Genomic DNA, 25,876 nt, shown 5'->3' on the forward strand with positions numbered 1-25,876 from the left:
TCAGAAAGAGGAAAACAAATACTGTATGCTAACATATATATATGGAATCTAAAAAAAGAAAAAGAAAAAAAAAAAAACAAAGGTCAGAAGAACCTAGGGTCAATATGGGAATAAAGATGTAGATCTACTAGGGAATGGACTTGAGGATCTGGGGAGGGGGAAGTGTAAGCTGGGACAAAGTGAGAGAGTGGCATGGACATATATATACTACCAAACGTAAAATAGATAGCTAGTGGGAAGTAGCCGCATAGCACAGGGAGATCAGCTAGGTGCTTTGTGATCACCTAGAGGGGTGGGATAGGGAGGGTGTGAGGGAGGGAGATGCAAGAGGGAAGAGATATGAGGACATATGTATATGTATAACTGATTCACTTTGTTATAAAACAGAAACTAACACACCATTGTAAAGCAATTATACTCTAATAAAGATATTTTAAAAAAAATGATATAACATTGTTCATGGATAGGCAATGTGAAAAACTTCTACATAGTACCTTGTAATCACAATTAGATTTGTGTAGTGACTATTGTTTGTGCCCTTCCATGTCCTTCCTCCCCACTTCTTTCTTCCAATCATCGACACTGCTTCTCTTGTGCATAGGTTGGACACATAGGTAAGGCAAAGCCTGGCTAGAATGAGAGCTGCATGGGACAGGCACCAGTATTCAGCCAGCTTGATCAGAATTGTTTCCCAGGTGATTTTTCACACTGGTTCTGATGGAGGAAAAGTCTCCCTCTTTGTGGTGTTCAAGACACTATAAAAATGCAAGTTTGGAGCTACAAATGACTGAATCCCCTAAAGTGATTTCAGCCAGTCCAGGAAATTGAAGCTGACACATAAAGGAACAAAGAGAAGAGATGAAGCAATGAAATCTGATGGTACTTAAGTCCCCACTTCCATTTGTCCACAAAGCCAGCTCTACTCCTCACTTTCCCATAATCTGGTCATGTGAGGAAACAAATCCCTCATTTTAGCTAACATATTTTGACTTGGTTTTCTTTCTTTTTCAGCAAAATAATCCTGAACAATGGATGGATGAATATAATTAACATCTGCCAGATGTCAATTTAGAAAGATTGAAAGTGCACCTGGCCCAAATCTCTCTTCCATCAGTTTTTCATGATACTAGGAAAACCTTGAGATTCTAGTTCAAGTGTAAATGTCCTCAATGCTTGTAATAAACAAGCATTAAGAAATTATTTCTGACTTCTGCCTTCAGGATGTCAGAATAAATATAATGTTATATATAAAACTATTAGAAGATTTTTAATTTATATGCGTTAAGGAATTTTATTTTTATAAGTTTAAGGGCCTCTGGGAGTAAGAGTGTGAACACAAGCTCTATCTTAAACAAAATCGAGTGTTGCCTATTGCACCAAATATAATAAATGACAAAGATAAAGATCAAGTAGAGGAACAGAAAGTCACTTGCAACTACTGATCTCAAACAAAGAAAGAAGAAGCTAGTTCTCCAAAATAAGTCAAAATACCCTGAAGATGAAAACAAGGAAGCAAAAACACTTATTGAGATAATGATATTGAATGTATGGAATACAACTGGTAACTTGTTTAGGACATCACTGACATGAAAAGAAGGAGGCAATGCTGGGCAGAATGAGGAAATGTATGGTCAGACTATTTTTGCTGGAACCAGTGTGTACATGAGACATCAAAGAGGAAAGCTATTCTAAATTTCAAGCAGCCCTAGAGTTGCAAATTTTTGTTGGCTGGGAATAAATAAAGAGTAAGACAATCCCCACCCCAATACACATACACATACACAAGAATCTTGAGCATGAGCCAAGAACATTAGCCCAGAACACCTCATTAGCCCCTCTCCTCCATGAAGCTCCTATAAATAAAAAAATTCATGTAGAATTCTTATAATTCAAAAATGACTAATTAAAATTATCAAGACAGTATCTATATACAAATATTACAAATAAAAGGGTAAACAAATGGCAGACAAAGAACAGTCAGCATTATATATATATATACACATACATACATATATATATAAACAAAAAAATTACCATTGAGCAGTTAAAAACCATGATTAAATGTCTTGCCATAAACTCAGTAGAAGAGCTTAGGAAAGGGAAAATAAAGCAATACATGAAGGATATATAAACACAAAGCAGCAAAAGCTAGGATAAGAAATGGAAGGGAGAACTAGAATCAAAGATCTTATTGTAGGCAACACAAAAGAGAACAAACACTGCTGATGATACAGTTAGACATATGGAAGTTAGGAATGAGAAAAATGAACAAAAGTATATGGAAATGGGGCTTCCCTGGTGTTGCAGTGGTTAAGAATCCGCCTGCCATTCAGGGGACATGGGTTTAAGCCCTGGTGTGGGAAGATCCCACATGCCATGGAGCAACTAAGCCCGTGTGCCACAAGTACTGAGCCTGCACTCTAAAGCCCACGAGCCACAACTACTGAAGCCCATGCACCTAGAGCCCATGCTCTGCAACAAGAGAGGCCATGGCAATGAGAAGCCGTCACACCACAACGAAGAGTAGCCCCTGCTTGCTGCAACTAGAGAAAGCCCATGCACAGCAATGAAGACCCAACACAGCCAAAAATAATTAAATAAATAAACTAAAATAAAAATTCTTAAAAAAATGGAAATGAACCTAGATTTTATTTTTTTTAAAGAGATAATAATAGATATGAAGTATGACAAATGAGACAAAGGAGATTCAATATATGTATAATTGGTATTCCTGAAATATGAAATCTCAACAAATGGAATAGAAAAATATATTTCAAAGGTTTTATAAAAGAAAGATGTCCAGGAAAAAATGCTTTTCAAATAGAAACAAAGCACATTATGTCCCAGGTTGGGGAAAAGATGATACAAATGGTCATATCCTGGTAAAGAGGATAAACTTCAAATATAAAGATCCCCTTATGCATAGTGACAAAAATATCAAATCGTCTATAGGGAGAGAAATTCAGGTTAGCCTCAGATTTCTCCACAATAAACTTCAACCTGGAAATGAGTTGTACAAAGCCTTTAACTTTTCACAGAAAGAGTAATCACAGCAACTAATGGTAATTCTCCTTGCCTAGGGAAAGCTTTAGGAGGGTATGAGGGAATAGCATGGGAATTTGAAGGATTAGCAAAGCACTGTGGAAGTCAGAGTCACTACTGGTTTCTGAACTGCCTTCTTGCTCTATTATTTTTAAGTTAAGAACCTGCTTGTTTCTCTCTCCATTTCCATCATCTGTAATTTGGATGTTCAAGACACTGTAAAGATGCAAGTTTGGAGCTACCAATCACTGAATCCCCTACAGAGGTTTCAGCCAGTCCAGGAAATTGAAGCTGACAGATAAAGAAATACATAAATCCTGTAATTCTAGATAGGATTTTTCCCATTAGTTGTAAGAAGTCAACAAAATATATCTGTTCCTATCTAAAAGCAATCCTTATATTTCTACATGTGAATTCTAGCCTGGCCCCCTTATAGTCAATGTTTTTGCTCTTGCAAGTATACATTTTTTTCCCTGCATTATCATCTTTCTTTTTCTGTTGGTTCGTCTCATCAACATTAGAACATATTGTCATTTTTCCCATCTGCATTTACTTCCTCATCCCTCTTTCTATCCTCAACCCACTTGTTAGATTTTTCTCCCAGCAAGCCACTGAAAACTCTCTGTTAATGTCTTCACCCACTTCCATCTTCCCAAATACAATCATCTGTCTCTCTTCACACTCTACCCTTTTGCCTAACAAACATGATTACAGAGTCCACAGGGTGTATACCCTATTTTGGATTTATTGGGGTTAAATAGACTTCTGTAGGGATAACCTAGAGCAATTGCCTGTTAAAAGACCCACAGCCACAACAGAGTTTTCAAAATAATATTTATAAGACAAACTTAGCCTTGTTACTTTAAAACACAGTTCACTGAGAATGGTGTCAACAAAATGGCAGAATAGGAAGTCCTAGCCCTCTTTTCATTGTCTTACAGGAACTCTGATTTAACAATGTTCTATGGACCAACTAATTCTATGAAAACATAGTTCATTTCACAATTAGGGGCTCTACTTCTATTCTTGAAGTCTTCGTTGTTTAGTTTCTGTGTTTAAGCCAGGTGTTTTTAAGCTGGTGTCTATCAGACCCCTTAAGAATTCACAAGTGGTCTTTAGAAAGACTGTCAACCCCCTTAATTCTTATGCAGATTTTGTATAAATTTACCAATGAGTATTATTTTTATGGGGAGAAGGCCCACAGCTTTAAACAAATTGACATACATGAATTAAAGCAAGGTTGGGGGGGCACCACAGTGCTCATGAGAGCTTGTTTTTAAAAGTATAATGTCCTACTAGCCACAGCAATCAGACAAGAAAAACAAATAAAAGGAATCCAGTTTGGAAAGGAAGAAATAAAACTGTCACTGTTTGCAGATAGCATGATACTATATACAAAAAATCCTAAAGATGTCCCCAGAAAACTACTAAAAATATTAATGAATTAAGTAAAGTTGCAAGATACAAAATTAATATACAGAAATCTGTTGCATTTCTATACACTAACAACAAACTATCAGAAAGAGAAATTAAGAGAACAATCTCATTTCCAATTGTGTCAAAAACAATAAAATACCAAGGAATAAATCTAACCAAGGAGGTAAAGGACCTGTACTCAGAAAGCTATAAGACATTGAGGAAATAAATTAAGGATGACACAAACAAATGGAAGAATATGTTGTGCTCATGGATTGGAAGAATTAATATTGTTAAAATAACCATATTACCCAAGGCAATCTACAGATTCAACACAATCCCTATCAAAATACCAACAGCATTTTTCACAGAACTAGAACAAATAATTCTAAAATTTGTATGGAAACACAAAAGACCCCAATTAGCCAAAATAAATCTTGAGATGGAAGATCAAAGCTGGAGGTATTATTCTCCCTGATTTGAAACTATACTATGCAGCTACAGTAATCAAAACATTGTTGTATAGGCACAAAAACAGACACATAGATCAATGGAACAGGATAAAATGCTCAGAAATGAACACACATTTATAAGGCCAATTAATCCATGACAAAAAAGGCAAGAACATACAATGGGGAAAAGATAGCCTCTTCAATAAATGGTGTTAGGAAAACTGGACAGCTACATGTGAAAGAGCCAAACTAGACTACAATCTCATACCATATACAAAAATAAACTCAAAATAGATTAAAGACTTAAATGTAAAACTTGAAACCATAAAACTTCTAGAGGAAAACATATGTAATATGTTCTTTGACATTGGTCTTAGTAATATTTTTTTGGATCTGATTCTGCAGGCAAGGACAAAAAAGCAAAAATTTAAAAATGGGACTACATAAAGCAAAGCCTTTTGCATAGCAAAGGAAATCATCAACAAAACAAAAAGGCCACTTACTGAATGGGATAAGATATATCTGATAAGGGGTTAATATCCAAAATACACAAAGAACTCGTACAACTCAACATCAAAAAACAGACACACACATACACAAAAAAAAAACAAATTAAAAAATGGGCAGAGGACCTCAATAGATATTTTACCAAAGAAGACATACAGATGGCCAACAGACACATGAAAACATGATTAACATCTCTGATCTTCTGGGAAATGCAAATCAAAACCACAATGAGGGGGGCTTCCCTAGTGGCGCAGTGGTTGAGAGTCTGCCTGTCGATGCAGGGGACATGGGTTCATGCCCTGGTCCAAAAAGATCCCACATGCCAAGGAGCGGCTGGGCCTGTGACCATGGCTGCTGAGCCTGCGTGTCTAGAGCCTATGCTCCGCAACAGGAGAGGCCACAACAGTGAGAGGCCTGCGCACCACAAAAAAAAAAAAAAAAAAAAAACAAATTGAGATATCACTTCACACCTGTCAGAATGGCTATCATCAAATAGACAACACATAACAAGTGTTGGTGACAATGTTGGAGAAAGGGTAACTCTTGGGCTTCCCTGGTGGCACAGTGGTTGAGAATCCTCCTGCCAGTGCAGGGGACATGGGTTTGATCCCTGGTCTGGGAAGATCCCACATGCCGGGGAGCAGCTAAGCCCATGCACCACAACTACTGAGCCTGCTCTCTAGAGCCCACGAGACACAACTACTGAGCCCTCGTGCCACAACTACTGAAGCCCATGTGCCTAGAGCCTGTTCTCCATGACAAGAGAAACCACCACAATGAGAAGCCCACACACTGCAATGAAGAGCAGCCCCCACTTGCCTCAACCAGAGAAAAGCCCATGCAGAGCAACGAAGACCCAACACAGCCAGAAACAATAAATAAATAAAATAAAATAATAAAATAAATAAATCTGTTAAAAAAAAAGGGGAACTGTTGTGTACTGTTGGTGGGGAGGTAAACTGGTGCAGCCACTATGGAAAACAGTATGGAGATTCCTCAAAGAATTAAAAGTAGAACTGCCATATGATTCAGTAACTCCATTTCTGGCTTTTTTTCTGAAGATAACAAAAACACTAATTCAAAAAAAAATATGCACCCTTATGTTCATTGCAGCATTATTTACAATAGTCAAGATATGGAAACAACCTAAGTGCACATCAATAAATGAATAAAGAAGTTTTATACACACACACACACATATGCACAATGGAATATTACTCAACCATAAAAAAAGAATGAAATCCTGCCATTTGCGACAACATAGATGGACCTAGAGGGTTTTATGCCAAGTGAAATAAGCCAGAGAAAGACAGATAACATATGATTCCCTTATGTGTGGAATCTAGAAAACAAAACGAACCAGCATAACAAACCAGAAACAGGCTTATAGATACAGATAACAAACAGAAGGGTGCCAGAAGTGAGGTGCTGTGAGTGAAATGGATGGAGGAGATAAAGAGGTACAAAATTCCAGTTGCAAAATAAATAAGTCATGGGGATGGAATGTACAGCATGGGGAATACAGGCAATATTAATGTAATATCTTACGTAAATATCTTATGGTGACAGAGGGTAACTAGACTAACCACGGTGATCATTTTGTAATATATAGACACATTGAATCACTTTGTTGTGCACAGGGAACTAACATAGTGATGTAGGTCAATTATACCTCAAAAACAAACAAACAAACTCATAGAAAAAGAGATCAGATTCATTATTTCCAGAAGTGGGGGGTGAGGGAAGGAGGCACTTGATGAAGGCCATGAAAAGGTACAAAATTCCAGTTATAAGATAAATGAGTACTGGGAATGTAATGACTACAAACGTGATTAATATAATGAACACTGCTGTATGTTATATATGAAAGTTGTCAAGAGAGGAAACCCTGAGTTCTCATCACAAGGAAAAAATTTTTTTCTCTCTCTTTTATTTTGTATCTATATGGTATGATGAATGTTCACTAAACTTATTGTAGTAATCATTTCATTGTGGTAATCAGGTCAAATCATTAAACCTATACAGAGCTGTATGTCAATTATATCTTAATAAAACAGGAAGAAAAAATATAAGATACTAAAAATATTATTGTGCCCTTTCTTACAAATACTTTTGACCCTTTGTGTTAAAAAGGCAAACTTACAGAGGGATCATTTCTACAAATGAAACATTTTAATGGCCTGAAGGATTTAGTTATGTGAGTTGTCTTAGAAGGAACAGAGACATGCTTTAGAAGTGAAGGTAACTGGTGCTCATGTGCTGTCCATTAGCTGGGCTGGTCTGGGCTGTGGAGTTTTATTTCGCTGAGACTGAAATTTGGAGATCCAGCAACAGTCTTCTGTCCTCTTTCCTCTCCCTTTATCTCAAAACATTATTTGAGAAATAATTGTTATTTAGTATGGAGAATCAGCCCCACTTCCCCAATCAATGTCTTTCTCTCTGCCAAGAGTGGGGGAGGACTTGCTGGGTCTGGCAGCTGTCAGCCCATCATTATGGGCTCACGGTCCCATCTGCACTCCTTAGACTGGTGCAGTCACAGGGGTTTTACCCAAACAGGCTCCCAGGGGTACAGTAACATACCTCTTGATTTGGCCATGAAGTTATATTTGTGATTATTAATAGACAAGATAAGAGGCTAGTGATCTATTCATCCATGTTAGAGATAATTATTCAGTTTGAGCTAAGCTGATTAGAATACTGATAGATAACCACACCATGTTTATAGCTACAGCAAGCAGTGGCCAAGAGCCTTGACACAGTGTTGCCATTTGGGTTTATCAGATAGGAAAGAAGGGCGGGGGGAGAAGAAGAAGCTGCTTTGGTTGATTAGCAATGTGCTGCATGGGACCATTTATAATGAAGCATATCATTTAAATTTTCCTTTACAAATGAGTCCAACGTGCGTTGCAGGCTGCAGGCTCTGTTAATTGTCACAAACATTGCTTTTTTTTTTTTAACATTATTAGCTCTTTGGCAAGATCTCCATTGTTGACTAAAAACTTGGCATGACCAGGGTTTGCTGAATAATTTAGGTGGTTGGCAGCTGGAGAAGGAGAACACACACATCTAGGCAGACAGACATGCTGCTTGAGCTCTTTATATAATAGGATTGTATACAAAGCAGAGTACAGTCAGCAGTGACTTCTGTGTCTGTTTATAGGTAAACACTGATGTTAGTTTTATAGGAAAACTGGAGGGATACTTCTCACAAATCGTATGCAGCATATGAGACAGATGCACTGGAGGACTGTTCAGATGACTCGGACCATCTCTGACTCTCACAGAATACGATTGCTAGAGTTTTCACATGCCAGTACATATGCTGCCTCTGTAGTGGGATGAGGCCTTGATTGCTGGACACAGCAGCACTAATAGGAGGTAGAGCCACCTAAAACCCTGAAAGCTTTCAAGCAGTAACATTCATGAGTCACAAAGACTATGAGACACACTCATTTACGAAGTGCATGTATATGATTATGGTTAGTGGGAGTGTACAACTACTGCCTTAGGTGGAAGGCAAAAAGGAAGGTCACAAATAGGACCACAAATATTTACTGCACACATAGGGCACTTCTGTGCATTAACCAGACCCACTGATTCTTCTTCAACTGAGCATGCTGTGTTATCAGAACTCTACAAGATTCAAAAGACAAAAATTCAACACAAACTTTCTTAAGCCAACAGGATTTATCCACCCAGGTAAGTGCAAACGCAGAGGTAGAACTGGGTGGATAAAGACTCAAATGTTGATACCAAGATACTGGTTTTCTGCCTCTGCCATTGGAATTTTCTTCTTTTCATTCTCAAAAAGTTTCATCCGCTTGACAGATTGGCCACCACAGCTCCAGCCTCACATCACACCCTGTACAAAGCCAGTAAGAAAGAGTGAGTGAGAGGGTGCCAATTAAGGGTCTGAGATTGAGTCTTAAAGTTCTACTGACTAAACAGGATCACAGGTTCCTTCCTAAAGCATTCACCATAGAGCTGAGGGCAGGATTTGGGGAGAGTAAGATACCCAAATGAAAACTGGGAAGTAAGGATATTGGATAACCAAAAAAACCCAGTTAAAATAAAACTATAATGAGTACAGTTTCCCTTAGCTTGTTTTGTTTTAGGAGCCAAGGTCAATTTCTGCTTATCTGTCCTATTCCCTGGCCTAAGGAAAGTTTTTAAATAACAAAATATATTCATGAAATACCTGGGCAGGTGTGTAGCCATAGTCAGACCTATTCCAGCCTTGGTGATACAGCAAGAACTAGACCCCCAAAAGTATATAACTGTGGTGCAGTAAAAATTGTCTTATAGAGTAGTAAGTTGAGTACTTGTGCACTGGCATGGCCACATCCCCAGCCTATAGGAAGTCAAGTAAGCCATCTTTGATCCCAAGCTTCATAGTGAATTCCTCTCTGGGCTAAACACACTGATCCCTGAACTTTAGGTGCTCCTCTGAGAGGAGAGGAAATGGGGAGCCTTTGAAAAGCTATGCCCATCCTCATTTTTTTTTAATCTGCTTGATTACCAGGTTAGGAGTCAATTGAAGTGAAAATTATGCTTATCTGAGTCTGAGTCCTCTCTTTTCAACATTTTTATCAGGACCATGCTTTATAGTTTGCCTAACACATGCAAAATGTCACACCAGAGCTAAGCCAATTGACCTTTATCACAGTAGACTCCACGATCATGGATTTACCCAACTGCACTAATCTGCCGTTTGTGGAGCTTTCATAGGCGATAAGCAGATTCAAACGAGGCAACTTCCAATAAATGGATCTGCTGCATGTTCTTACATGCAGGATCTTTCTTGATCTTAGCCTTTCAAGAGTTCTGTTTTGTTTTGTTTTGTTTTGGTTTTGTTTTTGCGGTACGCAGGCCTCTCACTGTTGTGGCCTCTCCCGTTGTGGAGCACAGGCTCCGGACGCGCAGGCTCAGCGGCCATGGCTCACGGACCCAGCCGCTCTGCGGCATGTGGGATCTTCCCGGACCGGGGCACGAACCCGTGTCCCCTGCATCGGCAGGCGGACTCTCAAGCACTGCGCCACCAGGGAAGCCCCAAGAGTTCTATTTTTTAAAGAGCAATCTTTGATGACCAGGCAGATAGCCCTGTGACTTATATCCCGGGACTGTCTCCCACCACGTTTAGCTCACTCATCTGCCTTTTCACAGGCTGCTAGCCCCACAGTATAACTTTACCAGTAAAGATTTAATAATCTTCTTCTGAACAATCAATTCTATACGAAGGTTTTTGTAGAAAAAACAAATGTTATGTAGATAGTGTAGGATTCTAATAGGACAAGATAAAAATGAGGGATATGATTGCTACTTCATATATATATATATATATGTGTGTGTGTGTGTGTGTATATATATATATACATATATATATATATATATATACATATATATATATATATATGTCCTAAGTGTTCTTTATTGGTTTGAGTCAAGGGAGAAGATACTGTAACTGGCATGACAGAATCAAAAATATCAAGAAATTTTTAACTAAAATAATTAAAGGAAAAAATTTAATTATTAAAAATAAAACTGTGGGCTTTTATTCCCTTTGCTTTCCCAAATCTTCCCATTCCTTTCTGGCTCCTTCATTCACGCCTTAATTATTTATTTATTCACTTACCTGCTTATTCATTCTACACATGAGTTTTAAGCAATTGATAGATGTCAAGCACTATGTTGGATCCTGGGAATGTAAGACTAAAAAAACACAATCCTAGTCTTCATGAGATTAAATCCAGTGAGGTGAGACACACCAGTCAATACTTGATTAAAATGCCCCTTAGCAAGGGTTACAAGAAGATTGTACAGAGCTCTTATTGGAGGTATGGAATTGTCAGGGAACACTTGCTAGTGGAAGTGATGTCAAAGACAAGTCTTAAAGTTCTAGTCATAGTAACTAAAGGTAGAAAGTTTACAAAGGACTGGGAGAAAGGAGGAATATCAGTGTTAGGAAAAGTCCAAAAAAGTATTCTTGAAGCCTAGAATGCTAAGAGTAAATGAAGCTGGAAAGGTAGCCAGAACCAGGTCATAAAGGAATCTGAATATACCCCTAATATGTTTGGATTTTTATCCTGAAAGATTACTGTGGAAGAAGAGTTCAGGGTAAAGATTGATTTAAGACTAGAGGCTGCAAGAGCAACTACATAAAATGATAAAAATATGAAAGAACTAAAACAATGGCAGTGAGGAGGTATGGAAGGGCACAGAATCAAGAGATTCAAGGAGATAAGAATTGACAAGATTTAATTCATTCTTCCTTCTGTCAGTTTCCAGCTCAGGATATTTTCTTCCCTTGACTTTCTCTTCCACTTAATATTTCTAAAACCCACCAGCCTCTCTACTGTCAAGTATGTTTCTTTTGCACTTCCTCCAATTAAACGAAGGAAATATAGCTCATGTATTTACCTAATAGCTTATTGATTATAGTACAACATTCAAAAAATCTTTAAAACCACTCTCCTCAGTAGTGTAAAAATCTCACAGATTTGAATATGCCACAGAAATCAAATGCTTTTGCGTAAGTAACACTGCCATTTTGCACAAATGGGGGCATCACTCAAACACAGGTCAACGGAGCTGTATGATACAGCAGACCTACACTTAGGTTCAGGTTGCTAGAACAGTGAACAAGTATTACCATGATGTCCTTGGGCTTCTCTATGGAAGTTCATTCTGGCTTCTAGAACTGCCAAACTGTAAAAGAAGAAGAATTAAAAATACACAAAAAAGCAAGATTTGCTTCCCTATGTATTCTGGTTATAAGTGTGGTTCTGCACCAACAAAAACAACAGGCTCAATATAAGGCGAACATTGGAATATCATTTCCAAAAATATTATTACTATCCTTGTGTTTCCAGAATGAACATCTGATTACTATTAAACTTTATTCTCCTGGAAAAATAATTCTCTCCAATCACATAAGCATTCTTGAATTATAGCCAAAGAAATATGTTTCAGTAGTTCCTTACAGTATACATTTGATTATGCATTAATGAATCAAACAATGTTTTAATAGACCATTAGATGACTTTTTCATGCATGCATCCATCCTTCTAAACATGCAATAAAATGAAGTCAGATCCACATTATGGCTGCAGATTAAAAGCATCACAACTCATAACTTTATCCAGATATAATTTTAAGTAAGTTTCAGGAAATATACATGCTAATGATACTGATGAATTTCAAAATTCTCACACTTTTACCACTGTCATTTTACTCTCCTCTGTCATCCCATCTTTGTTGTAACTAAGTGATGATATTGAAGTCACATGATAAGTTAACCAATGGACTTGGAAAACTATATATAAATAGTCAAGTAAAAAGGAAGTGTGTGTTTATAACCTTTAGTGAAAAATTCATGGCATTTGGATGCATGAAATATTCTACTAACAAAATGTTGCAAGAGAAAGGAGATGAAAGAATTAGCATCTGTGGTTCAAGTGATAAAGAAAATGTTACTATAGATATTTGAGGCCAATTTTTCCTGCTTTGAAAAGCTAACGTGAAGAACATATAAGACATTATGCGGATTTCAAATTGTAGTATATATTTGGAATGAGGCACAAGTCCTTCAAAGGCTCTTTTTAATATCCAACTCTCATTGTAAAATTGAAAAAGGATTGCATTTTATTTTTTTTAATTTTTATTTCATATTGGATTATAGTTGATTAACAATGTTGTGCTAGTTTCAAGTGTACAACAGAGTAATTCAGTTATACATATACAGGTACCTATTCTTTTTCAAATTCTTTTCACATTTAGGTTATTACAGAGCATTGAGCAGAGTTCCCTGTGCTATACAGTAGGTCCTTGTTGGTTATCTAATTTAAATATAGCAGTGTGTACATGTCAGTCCAAAACTCCCAATGTATCCCTCTCGTCCTCCCTTCCCCCCCAACCCCGGTAACCATAAGTTGGTTCTCTAAGTCTGTGAGTCTGTTTCTGTTTCGTAAATAAGTTCATCTCTATCATTTTTTTTAAGATTCTGCATATAAGCAGTATCATATGATATTTGTCTTTCTCTTTTTGACTTACTTCACTTAGTATGATAATCTCCAGGTCCATCATGTTGCTGTAAATGGCATTATTTCATTCCTTTTAATGGTTGAGTAATATTCCATTGTATATATGTACCACATCTTCTTTATCCATTCATCTGTCAATGGACATTTAAGCTGCTTCCAAGTCTTGGCTATTGTAAAGAGCATTGCAATGAATATTGGGGTATATGTGTCCTTTTGAACCATGTGTTTCTCTGGATATATTCCCAGGAGTGGGATTGCTGGGTCATATGGTAGCTCAGTTTTTAGTTTCTTAAGGAACCTCCATACTGTTGTCCATAGCAGTTGTACCAATTTACATTCCCACCAACAGTGTAGGAGGGTTCCTGAAAAAGGATTGCATTTGATAATCTGAATAAATGTTTGTTAAACCCAGTTTTATTTTCTTTTTTAGAATATTTATTTATTTATTTAATTTATTTTTGGCTGTGTTGGGTCTTCGTTTCTGTGCGAGGGCTTTCTCCAGTTGCGGCAAGCAGGGGCCACTCTTCATTGCGGTGCGCAGGCCTCTCACTATTGCGGCCTCTCTTGTTGCAGAGCACAGGCTCCAGAGACGCAGACTCAGTAATTGTGGCTCACAGGCCTAGTTGCTCCGCGGCATGTGGGATCTTCCAGACCAGGGCTCGAACCCATGTCCTCTGCACTGGCAGGCAGACTCTCAACCACTGTGCCACCAGGGAAGCCCAAACACAGTTTTATTTTAAGTAGCTCAGACTCCTGCTTCTCCACCACATCCATCTCCTACCCTCTACCTCTTGACCACTATAGTGCGACACACTGCCTTTGTCAGACCCTCTGAAGTAGTAGATTCCACCTGCCTCTTCACCCACCCCAGACGACTCAGATATAATCCTTGGGTGTGTATCTTTTTATAAACAAAACCCCAATCATTCTAATGTGAAGCCCACTGTGAAAATCATTAGCAGTTCATTGACAACAGAGGTTCTGCCTGTTTTACTTGCCTCTTTAGCAAGGCCTAGGACATTGTAACATTCAAGAAATATTTGTTGAGTAAATAAATGAAATTGATTAGGGGAAGGAAACAAAGGAAGAGGAATATAAAAAATTGAGGACTACTCAATCAATTGACAAACTGTTTTATTTCTCATTAATAAACATGTATTTTTTCTCATGTAGTAATGGCAACCCTTAGATCTTTGACATCACAAGAGCCTCTGGAGCATGAGATCCTTTTAATAAAGTAGCTGTTCTTTGTTGTAAAACGTTCATGTAATAAGAGATTCTTACAGAACCAGCAGCGTTACTTACTTTGATAAATCTCATAAAGATAAAGAGTGTAACAACAGGCTCATAAAAAGGTTGCTCATGATGAAGTCCAAAAGCCTGCAGCTACTAGTGTACACATGATCTAGGATATCCAAGATGAAGAAACAAAGAAACTGGAGGTTGATTATCATATTAAAATAATTAAGACCCAATTTTTTGAAAAGTAACATAGCTCTCTATATAGCCATGATCTCTCTAGAAAAACATTCATATAAAATGATGAGGATCTTGGATAGAAAGAGAAACTTTAAAAACATGATTGTAGAGAGGACCTTCAAGATGGCAGAGGAGTAAGACATGGAGATCACCTTCCTCCCCACAAATACATCAAAATACATCTACATGTGGAAAAACTCCTACAGAACACCTACTGAAAGATGGCAGAAGACCTCAGACTTCCCTAAAGCCGTGTGGCTGACAGGGTCTTGGTGCTCTGGCCAGGTGTCAGGTCTAAGCCCCTGAGGTGGGAGAGCTGAGTTCAGGACATTGGACCACCAGAGACCTCTCAGCCCCACTTAATATCAATCAACCAGAGCTCTCCCAGAGATCTCCATCTCAACACTAAGACCCAGATCCAGCCAACGACCAGCACACTCCAGCGCTGGACAACCCCATACAAAACAACTAGCAAGACAGGAACACAATCCCACCCATTAGCAGAGAGGCTGCCTAAAATCATAATAAGTTCACAGACACTGCAAAACACACCACCAGACTCGGCCTTGCCTAACAAAAAGACGAGATCTACCTTCATCCACCAGAAGACAGGCACCAGTCCCCTCCACCAGGAAGCCTACACAACCCACTGAACCAACCATATCCACTGGGTGCAGACACAAAAAACAAGAAGAACTATGAACCTGCAGCCTGCGAAAAGAAGACCCCAAACACAGTAAGTTAAGCACAATGAGAAGACAGAGAAATTCACAGCAGATTAAGGAGCAAGGTAAAAACCCACCAGACAAAACAAATGAAGAGGAAGTAGGCAGTCTACCTGAAAAAGAATTCAGAGTAATGATAGTAAAGATGATCCAAAATCTTGGAAATAGAATGCAGAAAATGCAAGAAATGTTTAACAAGGACCTAGAAGAACTGAAGAGCAAACAAACAATGATGAAAAACACAATAAATGAAATTTAAAATTCTAGAAGGAAGCAATAGCAGAATAACTGAGGCAGAAAAAGGGATAAGTGACCTGGAAGATAAAATAGTGGAAATAACGACCACAGGGAAGAAAAAAGAAAAAAGAATGAAAAGAATTGAGGACAGTTTCAGACACCTCTGGGACAACATTAAACACACCAACATTCAAATTATAGGGTCTCAGAAGAAGAAGAGAAAACAAAAAGGGACTGAGAAATATTTGAAGAGATTATAGTTGAAAACTTCCCTAATATGGGAAAGGAAATAGCCACCCAGTCCAGGAAGCTCAGAGAGTACCATACAGAATAAACCCAAGGAGAAACATATTAATCAAACTATCAAAAATAAAATACAAAGAAAAAATATTAAAAGCAGCAAAGGGAAAAACAATAAATAACATACAAGGGAATCCTCATAAGGTTAACAGCTGATTTTTCAGCAGAAACTCTGTAAGCCGGAAGGGAGTGGCAGGATATATTTAAAGTGATGAAAGGGAAAAACCTACAACCAATATTATGCTACCCAGCAAGGATCTCATTCTGATTCACAGAGAAATTAAAACCTTTACAGACAAGCAAAAGCTAAGAGAATTCAGCACCACCAAACCAGCTTTACAACAAATGCTAAAGGAACTTCTCTAGGTGGGAAACACAAGAGAAGGAAAAGACCTACAATAACAAACCCAAAACAATTCAGGAAATGGTAATAGGAATATACATATCAATTATTACCTTAAATGTAAATGAATTAAATGCTCCAACCAAAGACATAGACTGGTTGAATAGATAAAAAAAACAAGAACCATATATATGCTGTCTACAAGAGACCCACTTCATACCTAGGGACACATACAGACTGAAACTGAGGGGATGGAAAAAGATATTCCATGCAAATGGAAATCAAAAGAAAGCTGGAGTAGCAACTCTCATATCAGATAAAACAGACTTCAAAATAAAGACTATTACAAGAGACAAAGAAAGACACTACAGAATGATCAAGTGGTCAATCTAAGAAGCAGATATAAAAATTGTAAATATATATGCACCCAACATAGGGTCACCTCAACACATAAGGCAAATGCTAACAGCCCAAAATGGGAAGTCAACAGTAACACAGTCATAGTAGGGGACTTTAACACCTCACTTTCACCAATGGACAGCTCAATCAAAATGAAAATAAATAAGGTACACAAGCTTTAAGTGACATTAAACAAGGTGGACTTAATTGATATTTATAGGACATTCCATCCAAAAACAACAGAATACACTTTCTTCTTAAGTGCTCATGGAGCCAGGATAGATCATACCTTAGGTCACAAATCAAGCCTTAGTAAGCTGAAGACAATTGAAATCGTATCAAATATCTTTTTTTACCACACGTTATGAGACTAGATATCAATTGCAGGAAAAAAAACAGTAATAAAAACGCAAACGCATGTAGGCTAACCAATATGCTATTAAGTAACCAAGAGATCACTGAAGAAATCAAAGAGGAAATCAAAAAATACCTAGAAGCAAATGACACTGGAAACATGATGATCCAAAACCTATGAGATGCAGCAAAAGCAGTTCTAAGAGGGAAGTATATAGCAATACAATCTTACATTAAGAAACAAGAAACATCTCAAATAAACAACATAACCTTACACCTAAAGCAATTAGAGAAAGAAAAACAAAAAAACCCCAAAGTTAGCAGAAGGAAAGAAATCATAAAGATCAGATCAGAAACAAATGAAAAAGAAATGAAGAAAACAACAGGAAAGATCAATAAAACTAAAAGCTGGTTCTTTGAGAAGATAAACAAAATTGATAAACCACTAGCCAGACTCATCAAGAATAAAAGGGAGAGGACTCAGATCAATAGAATATGAAATGAAAAAGGAGAAATAAGAGCTGACTCTGCCAAAATACAAAGGATCATGAGAGATTACTACAAGCAACTATATGCCAATAAAATGGACAACCTGGAAGAAATGGACAAATCCTTAGAAAAGCATAACCTTCTGAGACTGACCAGGAAGAAATAGAAAATATGAACAGACCAATCACAAGCACTGAAATTGAAACTGTGATTAAAAATCTTCCAACAAACAAAAGCCCTGGACCAGATGGCTTCACACACGAGTTCTATCAAACATTTAGAGAAGAGCTAACACCTATCCTTCTCAAACTCTTCCAAAATATAGCAGAAGGAGGAACCCTCCCAAACTCATTCTACAAGGTCACCATCACCCTGATACCAAAAGCAGACAAAGATACTGCAAAAAAAGAAAACTATAGACCAATATCACTGATGAAAATAGAAGCAAAATTCCTCAATAAAATACTAGCAAACAGAATCCAATAGCACATTAAAAGGATTGTACACCATGATCAAGTGAGATTTATCACAGGAATGCAAGGATTCTTCAATATATGCAAATCAATCAATGTGATAAACCATATTAACAAGTTGAAGGAGAAAAACCATATGATCATCTCATAGATGCAGAAAAAGCTTTCGACAAATTCAACACCCATTTATGATCAAAACTCTACAGAAGGTAGCCATAGAGGGCACTTACCTCAATATAATAAAGGTCATATATGACAAACCCAGAGCCAACATCATTCTCAATGGTGAAAAACTGAAACCATTTCCACTAAGATCAGAAACAAAACAAGGTTGCCCACTCTCACCACTATTATTCAACATAGTTTTGGAAGTTTTAGCCATAGCAATCAGAAAAGAAAAAGAAATAAAAGGAATCCAAATGGGAAAAGAAGTAAAACTGTCACTGTTTGCAGATGACATGATACTATATAGAGAGAATCATAAAGATGCTACCTGAAAACTGCTAGAGCTAATCAATGAATCTGGTAAAGTAGCAGGATACAAAATTAGTGCACAGAAATCTCTTGTATTCCTATACACTAATGATTAAAAATCTGCAAAAGAAATTAAGGAAACACTCCCATTTACCACTGCAAAAAAAGAATAAAATACCTAGGAATAAACCTACCCAGGGAGACAAAAGACCTGTATGCAGAAAACTGTAAGACACTGATGAAAGAAATTAAAGATCATACCAACAAATGGAGAGATATACCATGTTCTTGGATTGGAATAATCAATATTGTGAAAGTGACTATACTCCCCAAAGCAATCTACAGATTCCATGCATTCCCTATCAAATTACCAATGGCATTTTTACAGAACTAGAACAAAATATTGCACAATTTGTATGGAAACACAAAAGACTCTGAATAGCCAAAGGAATCTTGAGAAAGCAAGACGGAGCTGGAGGAATCTGGCTCCTTGACTTTGCACTATACTACAAATCTACACTAATCAAGACAGTTTGGTTCTGGCACAAAAACAGAAATATAGATCAATGGAACAGGATAGAAAGCTCAGAGATAAACCCACGCACCTATGGTCACCTTATCTTTGATGAAGGAGGCAAGAATATACAATGGAGAAAAGACAGCCTCTTCAATAAGTGGTGCTGGGAAAACTGGACAGCCCCATGTAAAAGAATGAAATTAGAACATTTTGTAACACCATACACAGAAATAAACTCAAAATGCATTAAAGACCTAAGTGTAAGGCTAGACACCATCAAACTCTTAGAGGAAAACATAGGCAGAATACTCTATGACATAAATCACAGCAAGATCCTTTTTGACCCACTTCCTAGAGAAATGGAAATAAAAACAAAAATAAGCAAATGGACCTAATGAAACTTAAAAGCTTTTGCACAGCAACGGAAACCGTAAACAAAATGAAAAGATAGCCCTCAGAATGGGAGAAATTATTTGCAAATGAATCAGTGGGCAAAGAATTAATCCCCCAAATATATAAACAGCTCATGCAGCTCAATATTTACATAAATAAATAAACAATCCAATCAAAAAATGGGCAGAAGACCTAAATAGACATTTCTCCAAAGAAGATATACAGATCACCAGCAAATACATGAAAGGATGCTCAACATCACTAATCATTAGAGAAATGCGAATCAAAACTACAGTGAGGTATCACCTCACACTGGTCAGAATGTGGCCATCATCAGAATACGTACAAACAACAATAACTGCTGGAGAGGGTGTGGAGAAAAGGGATCCCTCTTGCACTTTTGGTGGGAATGCAAATTGATAGAGCCACTATGGAGAACAGTTTGGAGGTTTCATAAAATAGTAAAAATAGAACTACCATATGACCCTGCAATCTCACTACTGCGTATATACCCTGAGAAAAACATAATTCAAAAAGCGTCATGTAGCACAATGTTCATTGCAGCACTCTTTACAATAGTTAGGACATGGAAGCAAGGTAGGTGTCCATCAGCAGATGAACGGATAAAGAAGATGTGGCACATATATACAATGGAATATTACTCAGCCATAAAAAGAAATGAAATTGAGTTATTTGTAGTGAGGTGGATGGACCTAGAGTCTGTCATACAGAGTGAAGTAAGTCAGAAAGAGAAAAACAAATACCGTATGCTAACACATATATATGGAATCTAAAAACAAAATGGTTCTGAAGAACCTAGGGGCAGGACAGGAATAAAGATGCAGATGTAGAGAATGGACTTAAGGACACAGGGAGTGGGTAGGGTAAGCTGGGACGAAGTGAGAGAGTAGCACTGACATATATACACTACGAAATGTAAAATAGATAGCTAGTGGGAAGCAGCCGCATAGCACAGGGAGGTCAGCTCGGTGTTTTATGGTCACCTAAAGGGGTGGAATAGGGAGGGTGGGAGGGAGACACAAGAGGGAAGGGATATGGGGATATAAGTATACGTATAACCGATTCACTTTGTTATACAGCAGAAACTAACACAACAATGTAAAGCAATTACACTCCAATAAAGATGTTAAAAATAATTAATTAAAATATTCAAATGAAAAAAGAAGCATAATTGTATATTCTAGTCTATTTGTGTTCCTTCCAGAAAGGTAAGTAGATGCCACCAAGAAAGAGTCTTAAAAGGAAAGGAGGAAAAAAAAAAAAAAGAAGGAAAGGAGGACTAATAATCATGTTGAGAGTTAAACCCATCTATTTAATGTTTGTCACGTGTCAGGGACCTTGCTAAAGCTTTGAATGTATTATTTCATTTGATTCTTAAGATAACTGTGATAAATGTCACTAATTGACTAACTAATTGACTAACTAATTGACTAACTAATTGACTAACTAATTGACTAACTAACAGGCTAATTGACCTGCTGAAAACTTTATAGCAGTTAAGTGGTAGGAGTGGTTCTCAACCCAAATCTGTTGACAACAGGACCACACTCTCCACTTCTCTCTGCTTTATGCTCTCCTCCGAGGCCTCCAGGGATGTACTGTGTACCTTATAAATTTCAAAACGAGTCTCAAGTGTACGTCCCTTTCTTGCAGGAACTTTTCTTGCATTCTTCTGTTACTGGGCTATGGGCCTGTTTGATCATGAGGGCTAATTCTTTTGAAATAGCTTTAATGCATAACAAAATCAAGAATTTTTATGGAGTTGATGATAGGTAAAACTAGCACAAACTGTTTTCTAATTTCACATATAAAACTTAAAAATCTAAGTAACTCAAGTGTTCTGATGATATTTGATTTTGTTCTGTTTCCATGAACTTAAAATGCTATCACAGGCACCAGCAGCTTCACTGGCTACTATGTTCCAGGCACTTCACTAGAGATTCTACATGTCTCATTTCTCATTTAACTTTCAAAATTATTCTTTTAATTATTGCCATTTTATTAGATGAGGGAGCTTGGATATTGAGAGGTTATGTAACTTGCTCAAGGTAAAACAGCTAGTAGGTGGCAGAGCCAGAATTCAAATACAGATTTGTCTTTCACTACACTAACTACCTCCCAAGAAACAACTGAATATTTCTGCATTAGACAGCAGTGGATTCAATTTTTTTCTTGGACTTAATTAGTAATTTAAGAATCTTCTATTTTCCCAGTAACTGGTTCTTACAAATACTGCTCTTGACCCAAACAAGCAAAAAATGTTAGAACAGATCTTTGGGTTTCAGAAAAAGAATGAAATAATGTTAAGTTTGGAGGGAGGAAATACCTTCTTGTTTTAAAATACCAATTAAATAAGGAGATGCCAAGGTGCTTACATGCAAGATGACGCTGTTCACGACCACTTGGCTCTGACCGGAGATGCTTTTCAGAGAAAAGCCAGTACTTGAGTAAAACATTTTTCATCTCATCACAGCCAAGCATTTTATTTTTTCAAGCAAAACCAAGTGCAATTTGTGTTTGTTTTTGAAATTATGATCTCTACTTTACAAGTGAAATTCCACACACCAAAGTGTGAGTTTATTTTGATAAAACCACATTTCAGATTCCACATGCAACTATAAAATCAGGACATGTGGTGTGGGGTTTTCATAAAAGTCAAAATCTGGTAATTAGCACCAAAACTGTTCTTTGAAATTTCAAAGTATTGGAGATAATAGAAATAAAAGCATATAGAAATGCCAAGAATTTCTGCTAAGAATTTCTTGCTAAGTCCTACCCAAATACCACAATGCACCGAGGTGACATACATTTTGAATCTATTATACCCTGCTTATTAAAAGAGAAAGGAAAAGACATGGACATATTTTTGCAACTATTTTATTTCTATAAAGGTTTTTGTTCTATAGAGAAGTAGAGCTTCACCAATGGGGAAACAATAATATAGACCTGAACACAGATACTGGCCTTTAGTCAGAAAAAGGAACATTACATAAAATATTTAAAGGTAGTTTCACTGTATCCAAATAGGTATCTTGATGTGAGAGCAAAGAAATGACCCAACAAGTAACTTAAGATGTATTACATGAGAAGAAACTGAAATCCCAAAGTCCCCAACCCCTTGACTGGTATTCATTTTTGTCCCTATTTGTAGTGTGCATGTGCGTGTATGTGTACATTTTAATTCTGACAGCTTTAACAGTAGTTAAAAAAATAAAATAAAATAATAAAATAAAATAAAATCTACCTTGGCAAGTTTCCAGCCCAAATTGGTGACAGGATGCCTGATTCTATTGATTTCAATAGCTGCATTACCTCCTATTCTCCAGTGTACCTCATGCCTATATTATTACTTAGTAGAAATGTAGTAGGATTTAATGTTTCAATACTTGGCGGTAGGTTACCCCAGCAGTCCTTAAACAGCAGCATACTGTATTTATTTGTATATGGCATTTAATCCAATGTATGTAATTCTATCTCCAAATTCAACATTTGTTGGCCATTAAATAGGGAATGATTCTAAGTCAAAACAGCAGTCAAAACAGGAACAATGTTGTATTATAGCTCGGATGTGAACTAAATAGTTGATACTAATTTTTTGGAAAGGAACCAATGTCTCTTATTTTGAATAATACACTCTATTTTTATAGAAAGTGAGTCAAACATTTAGTTATGTAGGAAAACCATTTTAAATACTCGGGGAGAATTAACTTGTAATGAAATACCCCAAAATAATTTCTTAGGAAATAATATCACCTATGAAACAAAGAGTAATGAAATACTGACATTCTAGTATATGTCTTAAAAACAACTAAATTATATCATCAATTTTAAGACATTTGATATTGTTAACGCAATTAATATTTTTATATGTATGTATGTATTATATACAAATGGGGAAGTGACAGAATTTTGTTCGACAAGGAGAAAAGGTTTTAAACACCTAAAGGTTTTAAAGTTTTAAAAGTTACTTAGATTTGAAGATACAAAAATATAAAAATGATCTGCAGTTAGCCTTTGTGTAGCAAGATACAAATGTATTTACTTAAATAAAAAAACCCAGATTATTTATGTTGTAGGTTCCAAATTATTGGTCCCACCCAAGTTGCACCATATTATCTTCTTGATACTGAGTTTGGACAAAATCATTTAGCCAGGCACTGGGCATGTGAAATTACGCTACCACCTGGGACTATGAGAACAAAATGTGGAGAGCCAAGGACCACCAGCCAAATGATGGTCCCACTGCCCAAAATTTCTTATGATGTCTCCAAGTGGCCTCGTGTGCTTAATATGCTCCTCTCAGACTGAGTCTGCACAGCACAGAGTGAGCAAATAGTCTGTGACAGCAAAAAATAAAAACTGGTTTTGAAAACTCTTCTGCAGAGTAAGACATTACCACTGATTATCTTGGAAACTTGGACAAATCACTTCGCATTCTGGGTCTGTTTCCTTCTCCATAAAATAAAGAAGTTGGATTAGGTGATCTCCTTGGGTTCAAGTAGCATTTCTTCAACACCTATTATATTAGGTGCTAGGGATGCAAAGAAGAATAAGACAGAATCTTGTCCTGCAGGAATTTACAGTCTAAAGGAGAAGTGATACTTATATAGATCATTTTGAGATAACATAGGGTTAAGGGAAACATTTTCACAAGGCTCTATAGGAATCTAAGTTTTCTTTTATGAATCTTTGCTAGTAATTTTTCTCAACACTTTTTCCTCTATAAGCAGAAATATTTCACACTTACCTCGGGCTGGAGGAGGGAATGTTAAAAAGACTTGGGGGAAGGACACGGGACAAGAGCCATGGTTTGCTTCCAAGAAGAGACAAGGGAAAAAAATGGGAAAGGGAAGCCAAGAAAGCTCACATTCAAATGACTTAATTATCTCTCAGCTGGCTTGTGCAATGCTGAAGTAGTCTATCTGTCCAACTTGGCCTCTGAGCTACAAAGAAATTCTCCGTCTCGTCTCCCAACAAATACAACGTGTACACTCAACAAATGATCAGATAATTTTGGCAATCATTAAAGTGGTCAAAGAACCAAAAAGATGACCTTGTTCCAGCCAAAATGTAATGGACATTATTGATGATTTTGTATGTTTAGTAAATCTTTCCCCTTCCAACCATTTCATTTTCAAAATCCATAAACCCTTGGGGTTGAAATGCTAGTAAAATGCAGTTTTTGATATTCTGTAATTTAAGACTGCTGCATCTGACCCTTTTTCTTCACAAAAACCAAATAACTGTGAAGAACCACCTGCACAGCTGTATATGCATGTATGCTTCACTCACTTGGATTACTCCAAACAGTGATGTACACACTGATAATTTATGCTGCCAAGATTTTGAAGGTAAAAATAATACTTTAAGTAAGAAGATTGGAGGTTTTCCTGAAAATGGATTAGAATATAGCCTTTGTGATTTTCAATACTCTTTTCTTGCTGTGTGTTGGGTTCAGTGCTTCAAAATGGGAAAATGTATATCTGAGAGTTGAAGGGAAAAAATATCCTTGCCAAGCAGATGTTGGCAAATTGCCAGCTGAAACAAAGTTGTGATGTTGGTGACAACAAGATTGGTTTCTAGAGGATATTTAGAAAGCAGAGAGTCTGGCTTTGTTATCATTTCCCTCAGGAAGGGGCTGGATGATGTGCTACAGCACATTACCAACTAGTATCTTGCTTCCAAACATCTGGATCCCTAGTCTCATCCATTTAAAAATGATTTACTCATTGTAGCTTGTTGTTTGTTGAGGTTTCAGCCAAAAGAGAAAACATTCAGCCACCTCTTCTCCAGACATCCATTTCTTAGCTTACTCTACCAAAATTATTTTAAAAGAAGATTCAAAAGATCTCACTTTTAAATTCTTATTTCTTCTTACAAATAAATCTAACATTTAAATTTCTGTTGGTTGTTTTCTTAGAGTGTACCATTATCAAATCAAGACTAAAAGGAAATTCAAGCAAACCCAAACAATGAGTGTTTTTGCCTCAGTTACTCAGACAGTTAAGAGTGAAATATATTTAGGGCTTGAATTATACAGGCAATTGATTTGTATTTCACATTACTTTATTGGTATTGAACAATGGTTTACAACCAGGTTTTTACATCAGAACAATCTGGGAAATTTTTCAGAACAGATATACTCAAGCCCTAGCCCAAACCTATAGAAGCTGGTAAGACACAGGAATGTTTTATTGAAAAAAACTCTCAACCCTG

Source organism: Monodon monoceros, unplaced genomic scaffold (genome assembly GCF_005190385.1).
Source record: "Monodon monoceros isolate NGI ecotype Baffin Bay Population unplaced genomic scaffold, NGI_Narwhal_1 Super_Scaffold_14, whole genome shotgun sequence".
Lineage (NCBI taxonomy): Eukaryota > Metazoa > Chordata > Mammalia > Artiodactyla > Monodontidae > Monodon > Monodon monoceros.